This window comes from Melopsittacus undulatus, chromosome 4 (genome assembly GCF_012275295.1).
Source record: "Melopsittacus undulatus isolate bMelUnd1 chromosome 4, bMelUnd1.mat.Z, whole genome shotgun sequence".
Lineage (NCBI taxonomy): Eukaryota > Metazoa > Chordata > Aves > Psittaciformes > Psittaculidae > Melopsittacus > Melopsittacus undulatus.
Window position 1 is genome coordinate 96,019,206 of NC_047530.1, and position 25,982 is coordinate 96,045,187.

The window sequence follows — 25,982 nt, forward strand, 5'->3', positions numbered from 1 at the left end:
GCAGCGGCGAGTCGGGCGGTGGGCGCAGCTTCTCCTCCCCTTCCCTTCCTCCGCGCGGGGTGAACTCGGGGAGAAGGGACGTTTCTTAGCGCCCTGCCTCTCCCCAGCCCCCGCTCCCCTCCCTGCCTCCTCCTCTGGTCACTGGGACTGATGAATTAATCATGATGTGGCTGCTGTTAATGCATTTATGTGGAGCGGACTGTGCCACCGGCTCGAGGCGTAGCGCGGACGGGTGATGGAGTGAGGGGAGCGCTGGCTCCTCCGCTCCAGCTCGGAGCCACCGCCGAGCGCCGCCGCCAGCCACACGGAGCCGAGGCCGCGGCCGCACTGCCCTGCTCTCCATGGCTCCGGAGGAGGTAATGGGAGGTGGGACTCGCTCCCCGTCTCCCCAGCAGTCAGGGAAGGGGGCAGGGCTGGCGGGGGTGTGGAGGGGTACAGCGGCGCTGGCAGGGCAGTTTTAACTTGCCTGTGGGGGGAGCGAAACCTGCGTGTTGGTTGTGGGGAGGGATTCCTGAGGTTCCCCCACACCCTGCCCGTGGTTTCAAAATTGGTCGCTTGGCACCCCTGTGTGGGAGCCAGGCTCACTTTCGTCGCCGCTGACGCTGTCAAAAACGCTGTGGCTTCAGCAGTAACAACAGCGAGCACCCTCCCTCCGCCGGGCTGCCGGGTCAGCCGCTCAGTGCGAGAAATTAAACGCTGTTAATCCATTAGCTTCATCTCCCCCACTTACGCGAGAGTGAAGAAGACTTGCTAATTAATTTGCATAAGAGGGAATGATCTCTGAAGGAAGAAAAAAATACCCCGTTGCACCTGCTCCGCCGAGACTTGTCAGCTGAATCTGGAGGAGAGCTATAAATCATGTAAAGTGCTCGCGGTGGAGTCGGCTTCTGAGAGCTATAGGATTATGTATCCAAATGCTGAATTTATATTTCCCACTAGGAAAAGACTGAAACTCAGGTCAGATATAAACTATCATTTCATTTAAAACTAAACTGTAGTTATTTATTGTAATTCTAGAGGGGATTTTTTTTCTCTCTTGATTGAATAGAAAGTACTGTTAGAGCATGTAGTAATGATTTTACACATTATAGCTTGAAATCTCTTGTAGAGTTGGAAGTGGTTGCCAGTGTAAGGATGATGCTTTGGAATCACATATGTCCTCTTATTCTTGAAACACATGGAAAAACTGAGAATAAGCAGGCTGTTAAATTCTACATTCAGTTTTTAGTCTGTACAAACCCATGTTTTCTGGGATGCAGAATGGAGAAAACTTGGACTAGGGAGACCACAACTTCCATTGAAATGCTTGACCTTCTCAAATACAGCAACTAAAATCTGAGTGATGTCTGCTTTGATTATTTCCATCTTTTGAAAAAAAATAATTAATTTTAAAATGTGATAAGTTACTTCCAAGAATTTTGCTTACTGCCTCTAAGGCAATACCATGATAATTCTTGATACTTGTCTGTTAAATGAGCTGAACTGAGAAGAACTACTGTTCAGTAAGATGTTTATGTTTAGGAATATTTATTCCTGTGGCAGGTATTTTTTATGGAATAGGAAATGATGGGTTTAGGTTGATAAGAGTATGGTTTCACATTGTAGAAATTATTAATACTTTAGTTTTATGACATCAGTGAATGTACATATATTTGACGAGTTTTGCTGGCAAAACTACAGTGAAGTTTTGTAATTTCAGATGAAACTAATTGAGAGTGGGGTTAATTGCTTTAGTAGCCTAACATTTTTTGATACTATTGTAAATGGCAAATATTATAAAGTTCTAATGTTACAATTGTGTGAAAATACTGCTTTCTGATTCAAAAGATGTGTATTATGGATGGAGCCTGTATAGTGCCTTAAGTCATGTCATAAGAATGAGAGAATTGAAGAGTTTTGTTCTTCAACAGCACATATGTGAATGACTGATTTACAAGTTTCATAAGTTGTAAGCTTACTGTGTGTGTATGTGTGTGGCAAAAAAGGGCTATACTAGTAAAATGAACAAATAATAACCTAGAAATCTATGAAGTAAGCAAGAACGTGTGAGCCAGGCTAACCACTCAGTATACTTACTTTGAAAACAGGCAGTAGTTTTCTTATCACTGTTCTTAAAGCAACAAAAAAAAAGCAAGCTAAAAATGAGCACAGACTGGAAATAAAAAGACAAAAATTTAAAAGGAGACTAGTCAGAGGGAAAAAAACCCACATTTGAAATGGAGTCTTTTTGTCAAGTCCAAGACTGTATGTCACTGTTGAACTCACGTATACAGCTATTTATGACATTTAAGGTGGATACCTCAGTCTGGTCTGTAACAAACCAGTTAAAAGAGTTTCTGTTGAGGATTTGGTTTGTCACAGAAAAAGAAATGGTAGAGGTCAAACAAGAGTCAATAAAGGTGGACTTTATCCCTGAGCTTGGAATAAGAGAGCAATTTGTTTTCTTCTCTGATTCTTCTGTCTCTGAGTGGAAATGCTATCATGAGCAACAGTCCCTGAAGTGGCCAAAGTATACTAAGTGGTGGACATTTATTGGTCTGAGATAGCACAGTAATAGAAATACTTTCTCTGGCCAGTGCTTTGGTTATGTAGGTCATACACTGATAACATGGAAGTTCTGAAAAAAATAGGGGTTTAAACAATTTCTCACTGCTTAAGTTTTGGTCCAGTATACATTTCTAAGTGAAATTTATGTTTGGCTGCTCATGTGTGGATCAGATTACGCTGGAAAAGCATTTGCTTCTTTTCTAAACTAAGAAAGTAATTTGTCAGTGAGAAAGATGTAGGTAAATGTGCTTACAGTCACTAGACTTTATTGTGTTTGATACAATGGATTGTGGGCTTGGTGACTTCAGTGAATGACACACCCACCTACCTTTTTTGGCATTTGCAACAGGTTGAGTGTGTTTTTTGTATCATGAAACCATAGTACTGCATGTTTCTTGATGGACATAGCTTTGAAAGGATCTGAATGGAGAAGAGTGAACTGTCTGCAACACTGCTTCATGTTCTCTTCATGCTATACAAATACCTGTGTGGAGTATCTGTAGTCATGTGAATACGCTCTATTTTCTGTAGCTGTTTTGAATTACACACTGCTGTAAGAAAACATTTGAACTGCTTGTTCAATGATTAACATAAAAGTATTATGAGGTGTGCAGGTAGCTGTATGACCAAACAGAAACTTAGGTGAAATTTTTGGATAGCAACATGAATATAGAAAGAGTAGTGAGACCTGTATGCATACAGTAAAGTCAAATTCCTTTTTTGGCTGTTTATATAGTAAGCAGGAATCCATTAAAGACAAATATTTAATGAAGACCTAAAAAGGCAATATCATTTCAGTATGTTTGCAGTGCACTGCTCTATTTAGTTGCTGATTAAATATTTTGATCTCAAGTAGAGCTTCCAGTCATCTGCTTTGATGCAATATTCCATAAAAACATGTAAGCTAGAGGAGTAGGGTTTTAAGTCTCAAGTCTATTTTCTCATAAACACAAAAAATATGTATAGTCCTCTCATAGCCTCAGTTGAACTTTAGTGGGAATAGTGAGAACAAAAAGACTGGGAAGAGGTGGGGAGCAGAACAGGGAGCAGTTCTTCACCATAGTAATTTGGGCTGAAGAAAAGGCTTCTCTGATGTAGGCAACAATCTTATCCAATCCCAGTCATAAAGTCACCACGTCTACTTAAAGCCAGTTAAATGCTTTGCCCCATTGCTCTTTCTGGAAAGATGTTTCAAAACCTTTCTCCTAATGTTTAGAACTTTCTTTGAACTTCCAATCTAGATATATTCTTTGATTCCTAATTTTTAATATCTCAGTATTGTTATTTACAAACAACACTTTCATTGGTGTGTAGCCCTCAATAAATTACAAACATTGATCTTGTGTCTGCCCTGGCTTTTACATGTTAGGATCAAACAAGCAGAGTAAGCATGTTTTAATCTGTCTAGTAAAACAGAATAAATAGGAGGTTACAGAGCTTAGTGGCATGATCCTCCTGAATTCTGAATGTACCTCACCTGCATCAAATACCTTGTACCTGAAGTGTTTCCACAAAGTGTTGAATAATAGTGCTAATGCTGCATTTGGTCTACTGAAAATACTTTACCAGATAGTGGTGAGGATCAAGCTTGTTTTATAGGTATGCCAGGTTGGCTTAATCATGCAGTAAACTGGACATGGGTGTGTGATTTCTCTTTTCCTGTTGCTCTCAAATGGTAAGACACCATGTAGTCAGAGAAATTCTATTTGTAATCATGTGGTTTTGAAGAGCTGCTAAATTCTAATGTGCCTATCCAAATAATCCTCCAGTTTCTTCTCTAAGTTAGCAAGAGCCTCCCAGGTATCAAGAGTGCTTCCTGTAACCACGTTTTATTAAAGCACCTCTACTTTTTGCCAGGTTCAGAGATATGAAATGAGTCTGAAAAGGATTTAAAATAAGTCCACTCAGTATATCACTGTTAGTAAGTTTTATATCTACTTCATTTTTGTGTTATAACCTATCTTTTCCAGCTCTAAATAGTGTCTAGGTGATACCATATCAAATTCTTTACTGAAATCTGGAGATTGGACTCTGGCTCTCCTTTGCCTTAATATTTACTTTTAAAAGTCAGTTATTCCAGACTGGTATGTCTCTTTTAAAGTTATGTTGAAATTGTTCTGATTTTTGAAATTGTCTTACTTATTGTGAATTACCTTTTAACTGAAAAAACAAAACCCTTGTTTCTCATACATGGAAGTCAGGATAATAGTTGCCTAGGTCACCTGCTTCTCTCTTCCTGCACCTAAATGCCATGTTTTCTACTCTTCAGTATACTCTCCACTTTGATCCAGCCTTTTTTTTTTTCCTACTCACTATTTAAAAGGAGTAGTACCCTTCAGATTTCTGATGATGATAGATCCCTTGTCAATTCTCTACCCTGTGGCAAATCCATTAATAGTCCAGCAAGAAAGCATAATCTAATAGCTCAAAAGCCATTGTGTGTTAGCCATTGAGAACAGAGGACTGTCCAAACATTTTTTTAATTATTATTTATTTCTTTATTTAATTATTAAACAATTGGTCTTCTTTCTTAGGTCAGCTTTGTATCCCTACTGTTTATTTCTTAACCCATTCCACCCTTACAATTGCTGTCCATTCTGTTCAGCTGCTTAGGTGGTGTTCTCTTGGGACTTAACAAAAAAACAGATAGAGGTGGAATATTGTGGGATTTTCATGATGACATGGCTAACACTTGAAAATTGACTCATTAAATTGCCACTGGAAAGATACTATAGAAGTGGAAAGTAGTAAATTTTTCTGTATAGTTTAAAATTTACTTAGGTTATTCTGTTAAATTACAGACTGACCAACGTTTGTGATGAGTAAATTTGTTGAAATTATTTAGATACTGTATTTCTCTAGATACCACTTTAAGAAGACAGCTAGTTTATGCGGCTCCACAGAACAAAATTGCATCTTGCTGCTGAAAGGACTTTGAAGGCCTTTTTCAGTTTTACATCCAAGTTTCCTTGAGCTCAAAAGTGAAGCATCTCTCAAAGATTCTGTTTGGTTTTTGGGTTTGTTTTTTTTGTTTGTTTGTTTTTTGGTCTTTGTTGGTTTTGTTGGGTTGTGGGTTGTTTTTTTCTCTTTTGCTTTTGGGTTTTTTTTTGGGGGGGTGTTTATTTTTTTCTGGGGTGTCTTTCTTTTATAGGCCTGTCTTGTATGTTAAAGCACGTTCGGTCTAGTCCTTATTTGTTCTGGTATGTGTGAAACAAGTGACAGTTACCAGAGCTTTATCAGTCTTCCTGCTGCCTAGAAAGTTTTGAATGGAAACCAGAATTGACCAGAATCTCTTGCTAATGTTGCTGCAGGACTGCACCTCCATCTCTAGCCTGAAAGCTATTGCCCTTTCATGCATATTTAGAAGCTTAGCCTTTCTAATTGTTTATGTAAGAACCTATTCTCTTCAAATATTGAAGAAATTCCTATATGGAAATAAAATGCAGTTTAGGCCCCCTTGGCTAAAACTGACAAATAGACTGGGAAGTTTTTAAGCCTGGAGAAGAAAGGTAAACCCTTCATGTTAATGAAATAGATGTTTTTAATGGAAATGTGAAGTGGAAAAGCTACTGAAGAGACATACATGCTGGAATGGCTTGTATAACTTGAGCTAGAATAAGAATATTCCATATTGCTAATTAAGTGTGATTTTGAAAGAAGTGTATTTTTTAAATGTTTCATTTTAAAAAATATATAGTATTTTGCATAAATCTTGTTGCATTTTGACGTTGCAACTTTTTAAAAACCTTTCACTATTGTTATTTTGCTTAATCCCCAAAGCATAACAAGATTTCCATGGAAATATGATGCTAAAATATTTCTCTTACTTTGTACTTAAAAATTTTAATTCTAGATAAGAAAGCAGAGTATGCCATGTATGACACATTGAAAATTCAGGATAGGATGTTAACATTATCATGCTACATTGAAGTAGTTTGCCTTTATATATGTAATGGAACTGCTTACACAAAAGATCAAATGGATATATAACCACAGAATCACAGAAGTGGAAAAGATGGAGGCTATCTCTGGAGATCTCCCTGCTCGAAACAGGCAACCTGTTTCAGTGTTGAACAACACTTATGTAAGTGTTTTTTATTGTGTTCAAATGGAATATCTTGTATTTCTGTTGATGCCTTCTGCCTCTTGTCCTTTCACTAAGTGCTTCAGAGTCCTCTGTCTTCTGTTCTCCCTCCCATCAGGTATTTATACATCATTATAAGATCCCTCCCAAGCCTTTTCCACACTAAATAATCCCAGTTCTTCCATCCTCTCTTCGTGTGACAAATACTCCAATCCCTTATCATCTCTGTGACCTTTTAATGGATGTGCACCAGTATGTCAATATTCTTGTACTAGGAAGCCTAGAACTGGACACAGTACTTCAGATGCAACCTTATTAGTCCTGAGGGGAAGGATCACCTCTCTCAGCTTGCTGGCAATGCTTTTGCTAGTGCAGCTCAAGAGAGCATTGGCCTTCATTGTTCCAAGGGCACTTTGCTGGCTCATGTTCAATTTCTTGTCCACCAGGACCGCCCACATCTTTTTCTGCCCAGTTGTTTTCCATCTGGTTGGTCCCTAGCCTTTTATTAGTGCACAGGGTTATACTTCTCTGGGTAAGGAATATGCACGTCATTTTGCTGAACTTTTTCTCCAGCCTGCTGAGATCCCTCTGAATGGCAGCATAGCTACTCTCACTTTCATATGGTCTGCCAACTTGCTGAGGGAGAACTTAGTCCCATTATTCAGGTCATTACTGAAAATGTTAAACAGCATTGGCCCCAAGATCAACACTTTAGGAAGCACCATTAGTACCTGACCTCCACTTGAATTTTGTGGCATTCATCACAATCCTCTGAGCCCAGCAATTCCACCAGTTTTCATTTCCATACTTCATCACTAGTACTGTTGATGATTACTGTTCTATGACCAGTTAATTAACCATCCTTCTTTGTTCTGATTTAGTAGCACTGGCACGTGTGTGTACACACACAGTAATTGATAGCTGTCGTTTTGTCTGTGTTTTAGTGTATGAGTGTGAATTATCCATACTATGTGTTCGACACAATGAAGATAGCATTACTTTATACATTAGACAGACACTGCACTTTTTTGCATTAAATTTATTTCTGCTCCTCATTTTTGAGGGAGAATGACCCTTTGGGCTTGATATCGTTACAGCAATTTTGAAATGTGTAGTCTTGAAACTGATTGTAAAATGCAAGCGAATTAATTGGGCAGTTGCTGAAGTTCATGGAGCCTGAATGGTCTTTCATTCATCTGAAGTAATTGTATACCTTATGTTAGAAAATGCAAGGGCTTTTAGATATATGTTTGCTTCAGATGGCAGAAAAAAAAAAACAAAACACCTGTATTCCACATTTCTTCTTGTTATGCCACACTCACCTGCTTTGCCAGCAGCAGTGAGCAAAAGAGACACTGGAGTACCCTTGCTGTAAGCAATGCTTGAGATTCCTAGGGTGATACTGAGTGCTCTGTTTAAGCTTGATCTAGGATCAAGCTCTTTTGTCTCAGGAAAATTTATTCAATATTGCTTGAACAGAAGGCATTTTCTATTGGCTTATCAAGTCACTAGTGTGTTTGCTTTTAGCTAAAAAGCTCCATTTTCTTTGTGTGTGCATGCATATAAGAGTGAGGAAAAAGAAACTTTTCATCAAATTAAGGCTTTCCATTTACAGAATACTGCAAAAGGTAGTACTCAAAATACTGAGACTGCTGGTTTATTTTTTTTTTCTCCTTGAAATGAAGATACAGTATCCTGAGGACACAGTGATGAGCTAGGTATATGTTCAGCTTAGTACCTTGACTCTGATTTTGAGAAGCAATCTAGTCTTTGCAGTTCTATTCTGAATTCATGTCCTGTAGAAACCCATTAGAAAAATTGAAGAATTTTATTTCTCTCTGTGATTAATGCTGAGGCATCTCAGGATACCTCCAGAATTTGGGAAGAAATGGCCCTTTGCATCTAAGCTGCAGTGAACAGGTGGGAATAAAAAAATGCTGATGGATACTTGTGCAAGTAAGGAGCTCTAGACTTTACTTTTATTTCCAAAACCTGTAAGTGCATATGCTCATCATCTGAATTTCAGTAAAATAATTGCTTGTTTTTTCTTCTATTTGCTGTTGTCTAAAATTTCCTTTTAACTCTAAATCTGTTCAACTTGGCAACACTGAGCAAATCCTTTTCAACTGGTGCTATGAAAGTTGCAGAGATAATTAATAGGTAAAATGTTACACATTATCTGCAGAACAATGGGTATTATTTCATATTTTTCCCTGCTCTGTAGAGTTCTAACCAACCATTTTGTGTATTACATTGTCATGGTTTAGACCCAGCTGGTAATTCAGCTCTACATAGCTGTTCACTCACCCCCCACCTTTCCCCTCTCTGGGCAGGATGGAGAGAAGAATCAAAAGAATGTTAACCCCATGGGTTGAGATAAGAACAGTTTTGTAACTAAAATAAAATGTAGCAGTACTATAAAGAATGCCAATAATAGTACTAATAATAGGAAACAACAAGAGAAAAAATGAAAGCTCAGAAAACACAAGTAATGCACAATACAGTTGCTCACCACTTGCTGACCAATAGCCAGCTGGACCCAGGCAGTGATCTGGGCCTTCCAGGTGATTCTCCCCAGTTTATATGCAGGGCATGACATGCTGTGGTATGGAATACCCCTTTGGCTAGTTTGGGTCAGATGTCCTGTTTCTACTAACTCCTGGCTTCTCCTCACTGGCAGAGCATGAGTCTGAAAAGTCTTTGCTCAGAGTAAGCATTACTTAGCAACAACTAAAACATTGGTGTGTTACCAGCATTATACTGAGACTAAAGCCAAAACACAGCACTGCACTCGCTACTAGAAAGGAGAAAAATAACTGCTACTAGTGAAACCAGGACACACATTTAAGTATCTTCAAGTCTTACCTTTTTGTCATCTAAAAATTGTTTAAAGGGAAAAAAGGTGTCTAATTAAACTTTATATGAACTGCAAATAGAAGAATCCTTTATTTTTTTGAAGGGATTGACCACAGAATATGTGATCTAAGATGGTATTTATTTTCAAAGGGATCTTAGTGGATATCTGAAAAAATTTGAAGCAAGATAATAGGAGATAGATTGTGTTTATAAACGGCAAAGTGTCAGTTAGTAGAGATACTGGTTTTTAAAGGTGAGTGAATAAAATAAACCAAATACAGAGCATATCTTTTAGGTTTGTGGATGGAGCTACATGTGTCCTTGTCATAATTTAACATTTATATAGTGCTTACTAGGTGCAAAACTCTTCATAGATATTAATGATCTTCATTATACCCTCTGAAGCATGTAGGTGATCTTCTATAAATGAACAGTATAAGACCAATATATTTTAGACACAGAAATCTGATAGGAGTTTGAATTTTGATACAAATTTGAAATGTATGAAGGGCAGATTATATCCCTTAATATCCAAAATCAGCTTTTGCAAGGTATGCTTTCATTTTTAAGGAACAAATTTACAGGGTTTCATTCTGAATACATTAATAACATCACATCTCTGATAATGGAGTATAGTCAGATGTATTTTTTCCTGAATTAATGTGTTGGCTGCTACACAGAACAATTATTTAAAGGTTCATACAGAACAGATCTTTAATTTACAAAGATTGTGTCAGCTTTAGCTTCAATTTTTCTGGAAAGGTGGTTACTCATGGAATGCAGGAGCTTGGCTTTCCTGTTTCCATTCTCCTTGGCTGACAGACTTTCCCTGCAGCAACCAGTTGATAGCAATCATTTTGAGGACTATTTCTGTAAGGAAAAGTTTCATAGCTTTAGTTCAAAAGTAAGATTAAAAAAAAAGGTACCTGTCGTCTATTTCCTTGGCTTAACTAGTTAAAATCATAGCCACAGAAATGCTCTATTACTCAAATAAGCTGTGCATTTTATACAGTAAACAGACCTTATTATATGAAAGGCAGTCAAGACTTGCAAACAGTAGTTTGTACCATAAAATACAAAAAAATAAATCTTGACTGGAACTTCAGAATTTGTTTATTGTTTCTAGATAAACTGTTTAAGTCTTACAATGTTTATTACAATATCTGTGTATCCTGGGACCTTGTCGTGTATGAAGGAAACATAGACAATTCTCCAGATAAAAAAAGTTAATGTCTTACAACAGCCAGATTCTCGAGCATCTTCCAGACTTGCCTCACATTAATTCCCACACTGCTGTTTCACATTATACCATTTATAAAGGAAAGTACTGTCAAGTTTAAGATGGGAAATCATTTGCAGTTGTCAACTTTGACACTTTCTAGTGATAGATTCCCGAGTTGCAGTATGAAAATAGGCATTTAAGATCTTTTTTATTTCCCAGGTTGCAACAGTTGGACATGTGTTAGACATAATCCCCAAACATTAGGTTCTGTCAGTGTCAGGAAGATTTGACTCTGCTTCCTTTGTACCACATGCTACCTTTAGTTTATTCTGTAAATAGCTCAATTTACTTGGGAGTGTTTTGATGGGGGTTAAAATTTATTTACGTGGTTTACAGAATTTCATTGTACAGCTTTGATTTTGTTCTGTACTATTAAATATTGAATCTTCCCGTAGTTTTGATAATGTGTGCATCACTGATTTTTAGGCTGTGATATTTTTCCCCTCCTATAGTAAATTAATGAAATATCCTTACAATGTGTATACTTTCTTGTGCTTCTAGGGTTTTCTAAATTTGAAAATCTGACATGTGCACTGGAGAATGAAGAAAAAGAAAAGACTTGTTATTTTCATACTCTACTGCATTCTTATGTTAGCTCCAAATTTCTGGATCCTAAAGTAAGATCCATGCTTGTACATTGACAAAAAAAAAAGAAAAAAATCCTCAGAGCTTAGGCCTCTTTAGCAGGTTGGAGAGCTGAATGTTTTTGTTGTTTTCACACTTCTTTTAATATCCGCTCAGCAAAATTATGGAAATTTCAGACATTCATGTAAATGTTTGATGGCTGGCTTTTTATGTTTGTACTTTATCTCCTGTGTCCTGATAGCATAAACAGTGCCAGTGATAGAAAGCAGGCATTTCAAAACTGAATTTATCTTGAAAATGGGACTGTTATGGTAATTACATATGGAGTTTTAGAAAATTAAAATAATACAAATCTTCACTAAGAAGTCATTCCTCACAGTCAGGTAACCAGGTATTCAGAAAAGAGCATTTTACCTTTTTTCTTTCAAACCCTTGTGTGGTCATATGCACAGAATATTGTGCTTTAATACTCCAAGGAATTGTTCTACTTGGTTTCTATAATGAAGCAGTTTCCTTTAATCAAATAGAAGCCAATAGAAATACAGAAGCATTGAACATAGCTCTGTGTTGCCCACTGGGAGACAGTTAAATTTGTGCTGGCTTGCACTAGAAGGAAATGCTGTTGAAGTGTTTTGTTTCATTTCTGTAAAAACTCTAATATTCAGTGTGTAAAACTTCCATTAAAAAAAAAGCTCCAACAATATTATATGTACTTATTGAGGCAATTAACTGTTATGCCAGTTGTAGAACGATATTATACATGTTTTCACATGTTACTCCAAGATTTTCATATTACTTCTTACTGTGGATAAACAATGATGGGTTACTCTGCTGTTTCTAATTTACTTTTTATGATCCTAGGTTATTCTCATTTATTAAATGGAAATAATAATTCACACATATGTTTGTGAGGAATGACACAACTGTCTTAAATTGCAGTTTGTTTTGACGGAGGTGATTTTGCATTTATCAATGAAAGTTTCCTTGTTAAAAAGATTCAGAGAAAGAAGAATGTTAGGATTTCAGAGTAATTTTTAAAAATTATGAATCAAAACTATCAATTGTCTCTGCATATGGCTTCTTACCTGTGCATCAGTATTTTGGCACAGTCTCTGCCTATGCAGTCATGTGCTGTGGGTGCTGGTCCCATGAAATGTGTTCTTTGTGTGGAGTTAATAATAGCAACAGATACTTCAGAACAGGTACTTTATACTTTTTGCGATCATGAGACGGTCGAATTCGAGATCCTCAGGACAGTGAGAAGTGCATGAAGCAAGCTCACTGCCCTAGACTTCAAGAGAGCAGACTTTGGCCTCTTCAGGAACTGTTTAGTAAGGTTCCATGGGATATAACCCTAGAGAGAAGGGTTTGTTTAATGTTGGAACATATTCCATATATTCAACTAACAGTTGAGACAATTTTTTTTATTTTATTTTATTTTTTAAAGCCCATGTCATACCAGAGTTGGCATAAGGAAAAATTTTTATTCCTTTGATATTTGGGTTGTGGTAGTGAAAAAAAGGCTTCTGAGTTTGCAAATTATGCTAAACTAGGAGAAACAACACAATTACATTTTGCACAAAAGAACTTACATTGGTTAAGTATTCAGGCTAATAACTGTCAGATGCAATTAAATGCAAATATGCAATGTTACTCTGGGGCAAGAAGCAAATTGAGGGTATCTACTGAATGGAGTTTGCTTATCAGCAGTTATAGAAGGATCTGTTAGAAGAATACCTGGTGTATAAAGTTTTGTTTCAGTGCAGTTACACTGTAGCTGGGGGAAGAAAGAAAAGGGAGAGTTATATACATTATTAAGTTGAAGTCATAGAAGTTTGTTAACCCATACATACATGGGGACATTCAAGTTAAACTGAACTAAGCATTTTCATATTAATCACATTAAGTCAATATGTATATAACACTTGTTCCTTGTCTGTTTTTATTTCTTAAGAAACATGTGTACACATATATTTTAGATTTAATTTGGTTTCATATTCCTGAGTTTTCTTATACAGATGTGAACTGAGATCTAATCTGTCAAATTAAAGTGTACTCTGTGTGTTTGTTTGACAATAGTTACTTCATGTGCTTAAGGTTCATAGTATCTATTATCTTCAGTGAAAACTGTCCATTTTATTCAGTGAAAACTATTATCTATTATCTTCAGTGAAAATGCAGACAGGTTAAAAATACTGTTGTACCTTTTTCCCAAATAATGGACTTAACCTTAAGCTGTTATTTTGAAGAGGATAATAGAAAGTAAATAGTATAATAAAAACTGTGGTGTACTATTCTTTCTGGGGGGAGCAAGAATATGAAACGTGTTGAACAACAGGGTGGAAAAAGAGGGGTCCATATTTTAATGGAGTCTAGGAAAATGGAATGTCTGGGATTAATCTGGTGATAAATTAGGTTTTCCTCCTCTCATAGTCTGTGTTCATGGGATTTATTAATATGTGGTAATCCAGTCTCTCCATATGGCACCAGTATGAAAAAAGGACTGTCTTTGCCTGCAGCACCCAGTGCCATCCATTTTCCAGCCCACCTCTCTTACAGTCCAAAAAGTGATTACACATTGTACTCCATTGCTAAATATGATCTTGTTTCCTCTTCATCAGATTCTGCATTTGCTGGAGAAAACACAAGAACTTAGAGTCTGTTTTCCATATACTAGGCTTGACTTTATTGTTGATACAGAAAAATGGGCTCAGATTGGCTGTCAGTGAAAAAGCTCAGCTTTCTGCTATGAATAATCAACAGTTGGCCAGCAGCTGTGTATAGAAGGGCTCAACAGTAGAGCCGTGTTGTGGAAAGCTAGTGTTTTATCATCCATATAATTGGTGTCTGAAATCCATCTGCAGCCATGCGTCAACAGATAGCTGAGGTTAGAAATTAACAGTCTCTAGCAGAAATAGCCAGTTCCTGGAGACAACATAGGTGTTATAAGAATATAATAATACTGTAGCTGATGTTAAACCAACATTAGAAGTCAGGGAAAAGAATAGAAACTCAAGCCAAGGTTTTAGTCCTGGAACCCTGGCCAAATTCTACCTTAAATATATGCTGTCTGCCTATCCTTATTGCTATCTTACTTTGAGGCTGGTGTAGCATGAAGGAAAGAAATTGTAAAATGTCCATGGTGCAAAGGAGTCATTTTAATTCTGGCATTATAAAATCTGAGACACCTAATATTAACCTTATGAAGTTAATCTTGCATGCCCCCATACACAGTTAACATTAGAAACCGGGGCAGTGGCAGGGGGTGACTGTGGTAGGTGCTAGTCTTTTTTCCTGCTCTTTATTTGTGGTCATCTTAACTGAATTCTGTGTTCAGTCATTTCTGAGGCTACTATAAAGAAGTAAAACTTGTTTGGCTTGGAATTCTTGCTCTTTGCTTGTAAGTAGCCAGTTCCCTTTATCCCTCTCTCTTTTGTTGAGGTTGGTTTTGGGGTTTTTGGTTTGTTTGTTTTGGTTTGTTGTTTGTGTGTGTGTGTGTAGGTTTTTTTGGTTTTTTTATTAATTTTGTTTTGTTTGTTTTTTAATTATTTTCCCGAGCTTGGTGAATGTTGTTTCATGGAAGACAGATTTCATGCCCTGTCACCCTGCCATTCTAATTCTTAAACTGAAACCTTTGGTTTTATGTTTTTATATATCATCTCTGTGTATATGCTGTCTTTCCTCTCTGTTTGTCAGAAAGATTAATGTGAGAGTAGTATATTACCATAGCATGGCGCAGGATTGTATTAGCTAATTCTTGTCTCACTAGAAAGGATCCCTCCTCCTTTATTGTACGTTTTGTTTGAATTTGTTGACAGTATGAGTAGAATCCCACTAAAGGAAAAAATTATCTCTTTGGAAAGCTAACAAATGAACAATTCCATATAACAGAAGTGTCACAGAAGAGTGGTCATTGTTTTCATTATTTGCACCTTTAGACTAAAAAGCTGAAATGGATCCAGTCATTAGTGCAATTTTTGGATACTACAGTTGCAGTAGTTGAGAGTACTTGCATTAGTGGACAGACAGGAAAATAGTGAAACATATTAGCATTTAGGGGTATATACTGTTTGAAATCTGAACTGGAGAAGCATGGGTCTCTATTTTTCACACTTAGGTAGAATGACAGAATAATTTAACCTCTTTGTGAGAGTGCTAACTGAAGCTGGTGAGCCACGGCCTTTTGTTTAAGAAGCACTGAAATAAAGGTATGTCACCCAGTAAAAAAACAGTGCATGTAGCTGAGGGGTTTTGCTGAATAATTCTTAGGCGAAATGAGGGAATGATGCAAAGGTGAAACTGAGGCAAATACTCATGACCTTGTGTAAATAACTACTTGAAGTGTGAATTCAGATACTGCTTTGTGAGAGCTCTTTACATGGAATAGTAGATGAAGATGAATAGTAAAGAACAGAAAAAAAATGCTGCCTGTGTTTTGTTGTGCTAAGTGGAACTTAAACACTCTCTGTAAATAAGCAAGATTGTATCAGACACCAAGTTCCATCATCTGTTTCTTTCCTTAATCAGAAGAAAACTTGAGAACACTAATTTTGTGTAACTGTTTAAGTCAACTGTAGTTGAGCTGATTCCATCTTTAGGTACAACCAACTCTTTTCCTGCTACAATAACTAAGATGAGGATTGAGAAAACAGGTTCTTCATTCTTTGAAGCATTCCATCTCTGGTCTAAGTAACTGCCAAAGGATCTCTAGAGAACTTCTTGTTTATGTTTTTTTAGAACACCCGGAGCACTTTATTAGAGAAGCAGTTATTAAGTCCACACAGTGTATTCTAACTCACTTTTGAAAGATTTGCACCTGCTTCTGTTGAAATTTTAGAGAAGCCAGTTTAGGTACTGGATGCGGGAAGGACTGAACATGCCTCTTGCACCTAACTTAACACAACTATTCAGTAATAAGAGTTATAATTCTCAAAAAATCCCTTAGTCAACTTGAAACTAGGAAGAGATTTATTCTTCCAGAATGGGATGTTGGGTTTTTATGTTTCCATAAACTTAGCTGATTTTGAAAGTGTAGGTAATACAGTCTTACATCTAGGCTGGCTTAAAAGTACGGCAGTACAGCATAGGTAATGAGCAGAATAATGATCTGTGTCTACTAAAAGTGCTGTTTCCTGCACTATTTAACTTTTAGTGCATGTATGGGTACTTAAAACTTGTTACATAATTCACATTTGACATCTATTTTTCTTACTTACCTCTGCTTTAAGACTGTTTTCCTACTTATGTACAATTCTTATGGGAGTATGATAATTGTGTCCATATTGTGTGTATTTCCAGCACGTAGACTTTGGGTGTTCTGATTGCATTTTTTTTGGTTTAACAGTGGTAGAGCTAGCTCAGACCTTACTCAGTTCCTTAAAAATGAATTGTGAATATTTTTGTAATAGATTATAGTCTCATAGTAAAAGTCTTTTCCTTATATGTGATCAGAATTTCTCATGATTCAGTTTACATCTGTTATCTTGTCTCCTCCAAGCATTCAACACAATGAAGAGCCTGGCTGCACTGTTGTGATGAGCTCCTTTTTTGTTAATAGTAACATTATAGATACCTGACTTGTGAGGTTGAATTCATTTTTTTGTGGTTCTGATACCAAAAAGGTGTTGGAGGCAATTCATCCCATGTGTCTAATCTCTGTCATAGATATGGGTACTTGAAGAGAAGGTTTAGAAAAACTTATCAGTGTTTATAAGTATCAATTGAAGAGTGTCAACATGAACCCGTACTCAGCAGTGTTCAGCAGAAGAATAAGAGACAGTGGGCATAAAATGAAACACATAAGAAAACAGTTTTTTATTCTGAGGAAGGTCTGGAATGGGAGGGTTTGGGAGGGGTTTATTATTTGGGGAAAAAAATCAAGTAATCTCATATAGATAAGGAAGTTTTCCATTGTGATAAAGAGATGAGATGCAAGTTAATGGAAGACAGTTGAACAATAGCTAAAATACCAATGGAAGAAACCGAGTATCTTAACCATACTTTCTTAATTAATTGCCTTTTATTCAAATCCATATATCTTTTGAAATTAGAAGAAAAGATCTTGATGTTATTGTTTCCTTCTGGGAATGCACTAGGTCTAATTGCTTCAGTAACATTAAACATTTCAGTAAAACTTGTGGGTTATGTCTCCAATCAGTTCCAATTGTTCCAGTAGGAAAAAAAAATTAAGTATTCTGAATCATCATATAACCAAAAAATTATTCTTGTTTTATTATGTATCTCTCAGATTTTTATATAGCAAGCAAGGCAAGTAGAAGTTTATTCTCCTATAAACAAAACAAACTTTTTTTTTAACCATTCAATTTCAGACCAAACTAAATTTTCCACAGAATAAAGTAATTTGAAAATGCACTCAAATTTTTAGAAGCATTTTGAGATTTATGGCTTGTAATTGAAGATATTCAGAATTAAAGATTAATTACTAAATTGCAAAATTAGGACAAGAATGTATCCTGAATTATCAACATTCTGTGCTACTATTACTACTGTGATTCAGAACTAATGAACTAATTTATCTAGAAGGAAGGTTTCTGGAAGACTGGAGCCAGTACTTTTGTTGTATATAGACAATCCTTCCATGTTACCTTGATCAGCTAGAGCTCAAGCACAGAGAACAGGGCCACGAGGATGATCAGGGGGCTGGAGCACCTCCCATATGAAGACAGGCTGAGGAAGTTGGGTCTGTTCAGCCTGGAAAACAGAAGGCTGTGTGGAGACCTCATAGCAGCCTTCCAGTATCTGAAGGGGGGCTATAGGGATGCTGGGGGGGACTACTCGTTAGGGACTGTAGTGATAGGACAAGGGGTAACGTATTGAAACTTAAACAGGGGAAGTTTAGATTGGATAGAAGGAGGAAGTTCTGTACTGTTAGAGGGGTGAGGCACTGGAGTGGATTGCCCAGGGAAGTTGTGAATGCTCCATCCCTGACAGTGTTCAATGCCAGGTTGGATGAAGCCTTGGGTGATATGGTTTAGTGTGAGGTTTCCCTGCCCATGGCCGGGTGGTTGAAACTGGAGGAAGGTCCTACACCTGGGCCAGAGCAATCCCAGGCACAGCTACAGGTTGGGCAAAAAGGAAATTGAGTGCAGCCCTGCAGAAAAGGACTTGGGGGTGTTGGTCGATGAAAAAATGAACATGAGCCAGCAGTGTCCATTTACAGCCCAGAAAGCCAACTGTATTCTGGGCTGCATCAAAAGTGTGACCAGCAGGTCGATGGAGGTGATCCTGCCCCTCTACTCTGCTCATGTGTGACCCCACTTGGAGTACTGTGTGCAGTTCTGGTGTCCTCAACATAAAAAGGACATGGAACTATTAGAACAAGTCCAGAGGGCCACGAGGATGATCAGGGGACTGGAGCACCTCCCACATGAAGACAGGCTGAGAAAGTTGGGGCTGTTCAGCCTGGAGAAGAGAAGGCTGCATGGAGACCTCATAGCAGCCTTCCAGTATTTGAAGGGGGCCTACAGAGATGCTGGTGAGGGACTATTCATTAGGGACTGTAGTGATAGGACAAGGGGTAGTGGGTTGAAACTTAAACAGGTGAAGTTTAGATTGGATATAAGGAAGAAGTTCTTTACTTTAAAGGTGGTGAGGTACTGGAATGGGTTGCCCAGGGAGGTTGTGAATGCTCCATCCGTGGCAGTGTTGAAGGCCAGGTTGGACGAAGCCTTGGGTGATATGGTTTAGTGTGAGGTGTCCCTGCCCATGGCAGAGGGGTTGGACTTGATGATCTTAAGGTCCTTTCCAACCCTAACTATTCTATGATTCTATGATTTTATCTTAAGGTCCTTTCCAACCCTAAACATTCTACGATTTTATGTGTCACCTGTGATTGACTCCTGTGCAACACAAAGCATGAGATGTAAAGGAAATAAACTACGGTATAGAAGTAAGCATCAGAATTAAAACCTCTGACCACAGGGAAGATGTTTGTACTCGTTTTACTCTGTACACAAGCCATAGATGCCAGGAGTGAGTAAGGTGTACAGATGTCTTTTTTTCCCAAAAGGTTGTTTCTACTTCATTTGGTGATTTTAGTCATTTCTTGGTTCACTTGAACATCAGAAATCATTGTGGACATCTTACACAGAAACTGAATCAACATGAACGCTTCAGGGCATAGGACATCCACAATTTCTCTGGGCAACCTGTTCCAGTGTCTCACCACCCTCAGTTTTATTGGAACTTGTGCAAATGCGGTATTATACACATCACCAGCCTGGATTATATTTCAAGGATGAATCTCATGGTTGGAAGTCTCTACCTTCTAGGGTTCAGTCGCTAAAAGATGCATCAGTATCTTTATCTATAGTAGAGTGATTTGATTTAAAAAAAAAATAAGTATAAATCTTTGAGTAAGAAGAAGTCTGGCTCAGAAGCATCTGGTACTATCAAGTTTCCTCTTTCAGCCATGAAAGAGATAATCATGCTCTGAGAAAAAAGTTTGTCTTTGGATTTTAGAAACATATTTTTAGGTGAAAGTGAATTTTTACTCTTCTCTTATTATTTCTCTGTTGTGACTCTGTAGGGTAAGGAGTTTTCCTGTACTGATAGGCTTTGCTAGGAAATCACTTGATGCTGATTTCACTTATTAAATTTTGAAGCTTTGATATTCTGGCCATTAAATGTAAATGAGGTTTTATTCAGGCTTTTTTGGTTTTGATGCATTTCCCAGAGAATTAACTGCAAATACAAATCAATGTACTCAGGATTAGAGACAGATGTATAAATGGAGGTAGATGTTCTTGAGGAAATGTCTTTAACCTAAACTTGAATTTTTGGTTTTCTAAAACGTTTTTTGCAACACCATTGCTCTAATTTTTTCTTCAAAGAGAAGAGAAAAAGATACTGTCTTCCCCTCCCCCCAGCCACTGTCATAGAAGCATCATTAACATTTTTTTCAATATTGTTTTGTGAAAATATTTTTAGAAACTTTATAAACACATTTAAACCCTCTCCAGGTGTTGTTAAGTGTTTTTTACATTGTAGGACTTATTTTCAGGAAAATTGAAGCAAAATATACATATACAGCAATATTACAGATGTATGCAGCTTCCTGTGGACACTGTGTAAAATTTACCTGATCGTCTTCTGTTTCAAATAGATTGCAAAAAATGTTTTTTTTACATTTTATATTGATTTGGTTTTAGCTTGCCCCTCTTTTCCTCTGATTATCCTTTTGGAACACTGGGTATGGCTTCAGACAGCACCTTTTCTGCATTTGCTAATTGGTAACACAGCAATGAAGCTGAAAATGCATTTCTTAAAATGAAAAATCAAAAAGGACAGTGTAGGGCATAGATGTAGCATACCATACAGTATTACAGGGCACCTGCTAGTTGCTGATATTTATGTGTTTGAGCAGTTGGTGGTACTTAAAACTGACATGACACATTGAGATTCATCAGTTTGACAACGAGTCCCACAGTCCATGCTGTCAGATAACAGAGACACTGATAAAGTCTAGTTGGGAATGAAGTGCTGTAGCTGTAATTGTGACAGATAGTGATCCCTACCACTTCTACAAGCAAATAAATATATAAACTTCCTGTCATACAACTTTTAATAGCCTAAATGTAATGCAGTTAAGCTCTTTTTTATTGTCTGATAAATTTAAATGAAAAACTGTATTGGTTTTGAAATCTTGCTTTTTCTTCTTTAATCTATTCTTCAGAAGAATGAACTACATTAAAAGTGTTCCAAGGACCTTTAATGAATGTGGAAGTATTTTGAGCTGTTTCACTTGGTGATCTGTTTTGAAATGATACGTCCACAAAGTTTACTACAGAATACTAAGCATGATTTTCATGATCAGATGGTGATACGGAGCTTTTTATCAAGCTTCAGAAAAGAATGCACACAATTTAAATTTACAATTCTTTCCTTAAGCTTATCTGTTTGCTCAAATGTCTCTGTATTCAATAACTTTTCCATACTGTCTTCACAAATGTGTCAGTTTTAATGGGAAATATTCACAGTATCTGTGGATAGGTACACTTCTTCTCATTCTGGACTGAGGTCAAATCAAGTAAATCCCTGTGTCCAAGCATAGATCATGGAAGTCATTCAGTTTATATAAAGATGTAAATACAGATTGCTCCCCCAAAGGAGGAGACTTCTGTGTGTGCACTCAGTTCACATGTGTAGTAGCTCTGATGTAGAATGTATTGAAGCTGTTGTTGATGCGCTTTACCACTTAATGTCAGCATACATGGCAACTTCATGTATGTCTGCTAACATTATTATTATTGTGGCTCTTATGTTAGTTCTTAGGGGGTTGTTTTGTTTATAAACTGTATTTTATGCTAGTAGAAGATGTCAGTTTTCAACAAGCCCAGATGTAGCCGGGAAGTGTAATCCCATGTTTTCTGCAGAGATAATGCTCTCTGAGAGCTATACAAAAACAATTCTTGAATGACTGAAAGTGAGTAATTTTGTAGTTTTTTAGAAAATACATGTGCTTTTATGTACATTATTAATACTTCTTGTTTTTTACCTGGCTGTATTTAATTTTTAATTTTATGGAAGTGCTCTGGAAATGTTCCATAGGTAAACAAATGCCAGCAATGCCATGTCTTCAGAGTAGGTGGAGAAGAATATTTAAACTCAAACTGTAGTTTTGTTGTATTCTAAATAATAACTTCCAGTAAAGACTTCTTCCATTTAATTATACACAGTTCCGGAATATTTTAGAACACCTATAGTGACCATTAGTAGTGTCCAAGTTAGCCCACATTGAGCACCTGGCACTCTTTTATAAATAGTGTTTGGTATATTAGCTTTTGGATTTAATCTTATGGAGGTCAGATGATCTAAACTTCTTAAAGCTTCCTGTTCTGCTTCTTTCAGGGAAAATTTAGAGAAAGAGAAGTTGGTTTGTTTTTCGGTTTTGGGTTTGGTTTTGTTTGTTTTTTTTTTTTTTTTTACTATGTTCCTGCAACCATTTGTTCTTTTATATTTAGTTTTATGCAAGGAAGTTCTCACTCAGGGCAAAGCTAGTTTTACACAAAACATTGTGCTTCTTTCTTACATCCTCATGAAAAAGTGTTAGATTTTCGCACAGAGATAGCATTCCTTTGTGCAACAGTCTCAAACAGAAGTATTAAATTTAACTGGTATCTTTCTTGTGACCTTTTTATTGATACTTTCTTTAAAAAAACATGGTTAGTAATATACTGATATTTAATAAATGGCAGTTGCTGTTGCAGGGAGCTCAAAGGCTTTTTGTTCTTTGTTCTGTGATACAAGATACGTGTGAGGCTATTGAGTGACAGCACTGCTTGCTATAACATACTCTATTTTGCTTTGGTCTGTGGTGAAGTTTAGGTGGATGTTCAGATATTTCATCAGGATGCAGCCACAATACCTTGGTTTAAGGAAATTAGCTTCTTCCATTTTTTTATTTTTAGATCATTTTATGTTTACCTGTTTCAATGTACATTTCACAGAGGACAACAGTTACAATCAACAATGTATGATAACTTTAGAAGCAATCACTGGAAGCCCAAAATGGGACATAAAGTTAGCTAAATAATTCTCAGAGAGCAAATGGTGTATTTACAATGTTCATTAATCATGCTTTACTTAGAAAGTAATTAACTGATCATATGTGACATGATGTTCTATGTGTCCTATATGTACCGGCTTTACAGTCAAACAGATATCACATTATGCTAGAAACTTTTCTAATGTAATTTAGATGAACTTGAATATCTTCCTTTTATTACAAATGGTCATTAAAAATACATATGTAAAACCTACAAGTTGAAAAGACCTTAGTGGCAGTCCTGGTACTATTCAGACAGAGCAGACAGCTCTTAAAGCACAAGGAGACCGAAACTGATATGACCTTGATTTTGTTGTGCACGTTGCTCCTTCCCTCTCATATGCTCAGCAGAGGGACTTACTATCTTAAATACATTAAAGCAATAGGTTTTCTTCAACTTCATCTCTTGATAATTGCTGTGGAATCCCAGGATCACAGAGGAGGGAATGGTGAATGGGAAAAGTGGAGATGAATGTTACATGTTTTTAAAAGGGACCATGGTCTTTTCTCACCTGGCCAGATAGAATTTTCCTGATTTATGGGAGCTGGGGCACAGGGAAAGGAAAGTCCCAGAGATTTCATTAAGCTATTGCTTTTACTGTGTATTCAGTGGATTTAATAAGAGTCTGATTTAAAGAGGAAGGAATTTCGTGGAGACGATCATCAGGCTTCTAACACTGGCTAATTTTTTTCAGACAGGTTCTGAAAAGTAATCATCCCTCAAATAAGCCTCTTAGAAGAACATTCTCCATCTGACAGTTTATTTGAATTGGATTTCTTTAATCTTAAAAGACTGTTCCTGGATCTGCTCCTCACCTACCTCAGTATCTGTTTCTCTGCTCATATTTTCCTTTGAGGTGGAAAATATTTGTAGAATAAGAGTAGCAAGGCAATTTGTCTGTGGATTTTTGCTGTCATTTTACTTGCAGGCAGGTGAAAACTTGAAGATTGGCTCTCAGTATGAGTGATTATGGGTAGCATGCTGCAGGTATTCCACAGCAGAATATACTTCATTATAGCTGCAACCAAAATCTCAGTCAAGAGGTGCATTTTGAAGAATAAATACCAACAAGTGACAAGGCATTAAAAAAAACCCAAAATTTGCAGTGGAAAGGTGAAATAAAATTATCAGAACCAGGGGGAGCTCTCGTCCAGTGCAACTTTCATCAAGTTGAAATATAAAAGATTTCTAACTCTGGGGAAGGTTTCAATTAAACAGTTTTGGTAGATTATCTTTTTTTTATTATTTTTTCCCCAGATGTATTTTTCACTATGTCTGGATTTAGACTCTTTATTTCACTCTACTGTGTTTTCTTTCCAGATCACTTTGCAGTTCAACCTCATTTGCTAATTAGGAAACAAAAAAAAAAAAAAGCCCAAAAAGCAGGGAAAGAATACAGTCTTTAATATTAAATCTTATCTATTTTTTCCTGAAGTCTTCTTATTCTATTAAAGGGGTCCAGGGGATCTTCAGTTTGTCACTAATAGAAAAAAAAATAGGCTTAAAAATAAGGTCTATGTAGGTTTTCAAGGAAGAACTTCTTTACTGTAAGAGTGACAGAGCACTGGAACAGGTTGCCCAGGGGGGTTGTGGAGTCTGCTGTGTTGGAGATATTCAAGGCCCACCTGGACAAATTCCTGTGTGATGTACTCTAGGTTACCCTGCTCTTGCAGGGACGTTGGACTAGATGATCTTTCGAGGTTCCTTCCAAACCTTGGGATTCTGTGATTCTCGATTCTGTGATTCTTTTCTTCAACAGCAGGTTTACAATAACACTATCAGATCTTTTTCCCAGCAGAGATATATTATAGAGTTTATGCTAAGACATTAATAGGATAGACAAGTGTCTGGGCAGGAGAGCTGCCTCACCACATACAGTATCCAGACTAAAATCAAGACTATTTATGGTGAGAAGGGTAGCACCACAGTTACTTAAGAACAGTCTGCTGTGGCGAATTGAGGCCTTTTCTGTGTGCATCAACTTGTTACCAAGTAACACTCCTTTTGGAACAGGACTTATTGATGCAAATAGCAGCTGTGGATACTTTTATTACCCTAATAAGGTAAACAAGGCAATTCAAGCTTTCTGGGTCAGATCTAATCGCTATAACCAGAGGTGTGGTAATAAAATAAAAAACAACTTTCCAGATTTTTAAAGAACTAGACTTTATAATATTTTAAAGCCAGTTACCTTTACCAGCAGCATCTTCTATTGCATTCTTGTCCTAAGGATATTTTTAAAATTCTAACCACAAACTATTTTTTAATGAATTTTACTCTGTTTTTTTAGTTAATTTTATTTAATGAATTTGGACATGGTTTGTAAATGCTCAAAAATGTGCTTGGATGTGATACTGCTCCTCATGGAGTGAGGTTTTGCTCTGTGTGAAAGGGGCTTTCAGTCACCTCTGGTAGTTCTACTGTCTTCGCCATCTGAAGATTTCTTTCACAAAAGATTCACTTTCACTGATGTATTCTGTTTTGTTACCTACTAAACACTGTTCTTAACTAGTAGTAAGATTTGATTACCAGCCACTCCAGCTTTGTCCTCCCTGCACACAAGGAGCTTTACAAAATAGTTAAATCTCAACTGCAGAAGGGAAACATATTTTTTAAATTATTTATTCACTGCATTATACTATGTCTTGAAATATTCCAGTTTGGGACGGCTGGGTTGGGCTGTACAAATGCCAAAGACTTCTGCCTACAAGCATTATAATCTCAGCATGATCTAAGAGATGACAGATGGATATAAACCAAGGAGAAGCAATATGAGGAAACAGTGAGATGGTAGAAGGTAGACATTCAGCAAAGGAGCAACTGACTTCTGAAAGGCAAGAAAACACTAGGCAATAAAATAGCTTTGCTAATACTTTCTGGAATGTTTTGTGTGGAGAAGAGCACCATAAGAGAAAACTCTGCAATCCTGCTGCAAGTAAAGGAGCTGACAATAGAATAAGGTACAATTGGATGATGATAAATGAAAGGTGGCAGCAGACAAAGGTAAATTATGAAGCACTGAAGAAAATGAGGTGAAGCAGAAGACAGTGCGTATATTTGG

General features: G+C 37.0%; 1 protein-coding gene across 2 annotated transcripts in view; it reads left to right on the top strand.

Moving 5' to 3' along the window:
• The first annotated feature begins 222 nt into the window (after nucleotides 1–222).
• Nucleotides 223–25,982, top strand: part of LOC101867855 (heparan sulfate glucosamine 3-O-sulfotransferase 1-like) — a 56,199-nt gene continuing 30,439 nt past the window's right edge. Inside the window, exon 1 of one of the 2 annotated variants that reach the window (XM_034061290.1) lies at nucleotides 223–356. The gene's annotated coding sequence lies outside the window, so the exon portion shown is untranslated. Of the gene's footprint in view, nucleotides 357–874; nucleotides 958–25,982 lie in introns of those variants that run through there. The other variant, XM_005144063.3, reaches the window with a different exon arrangement.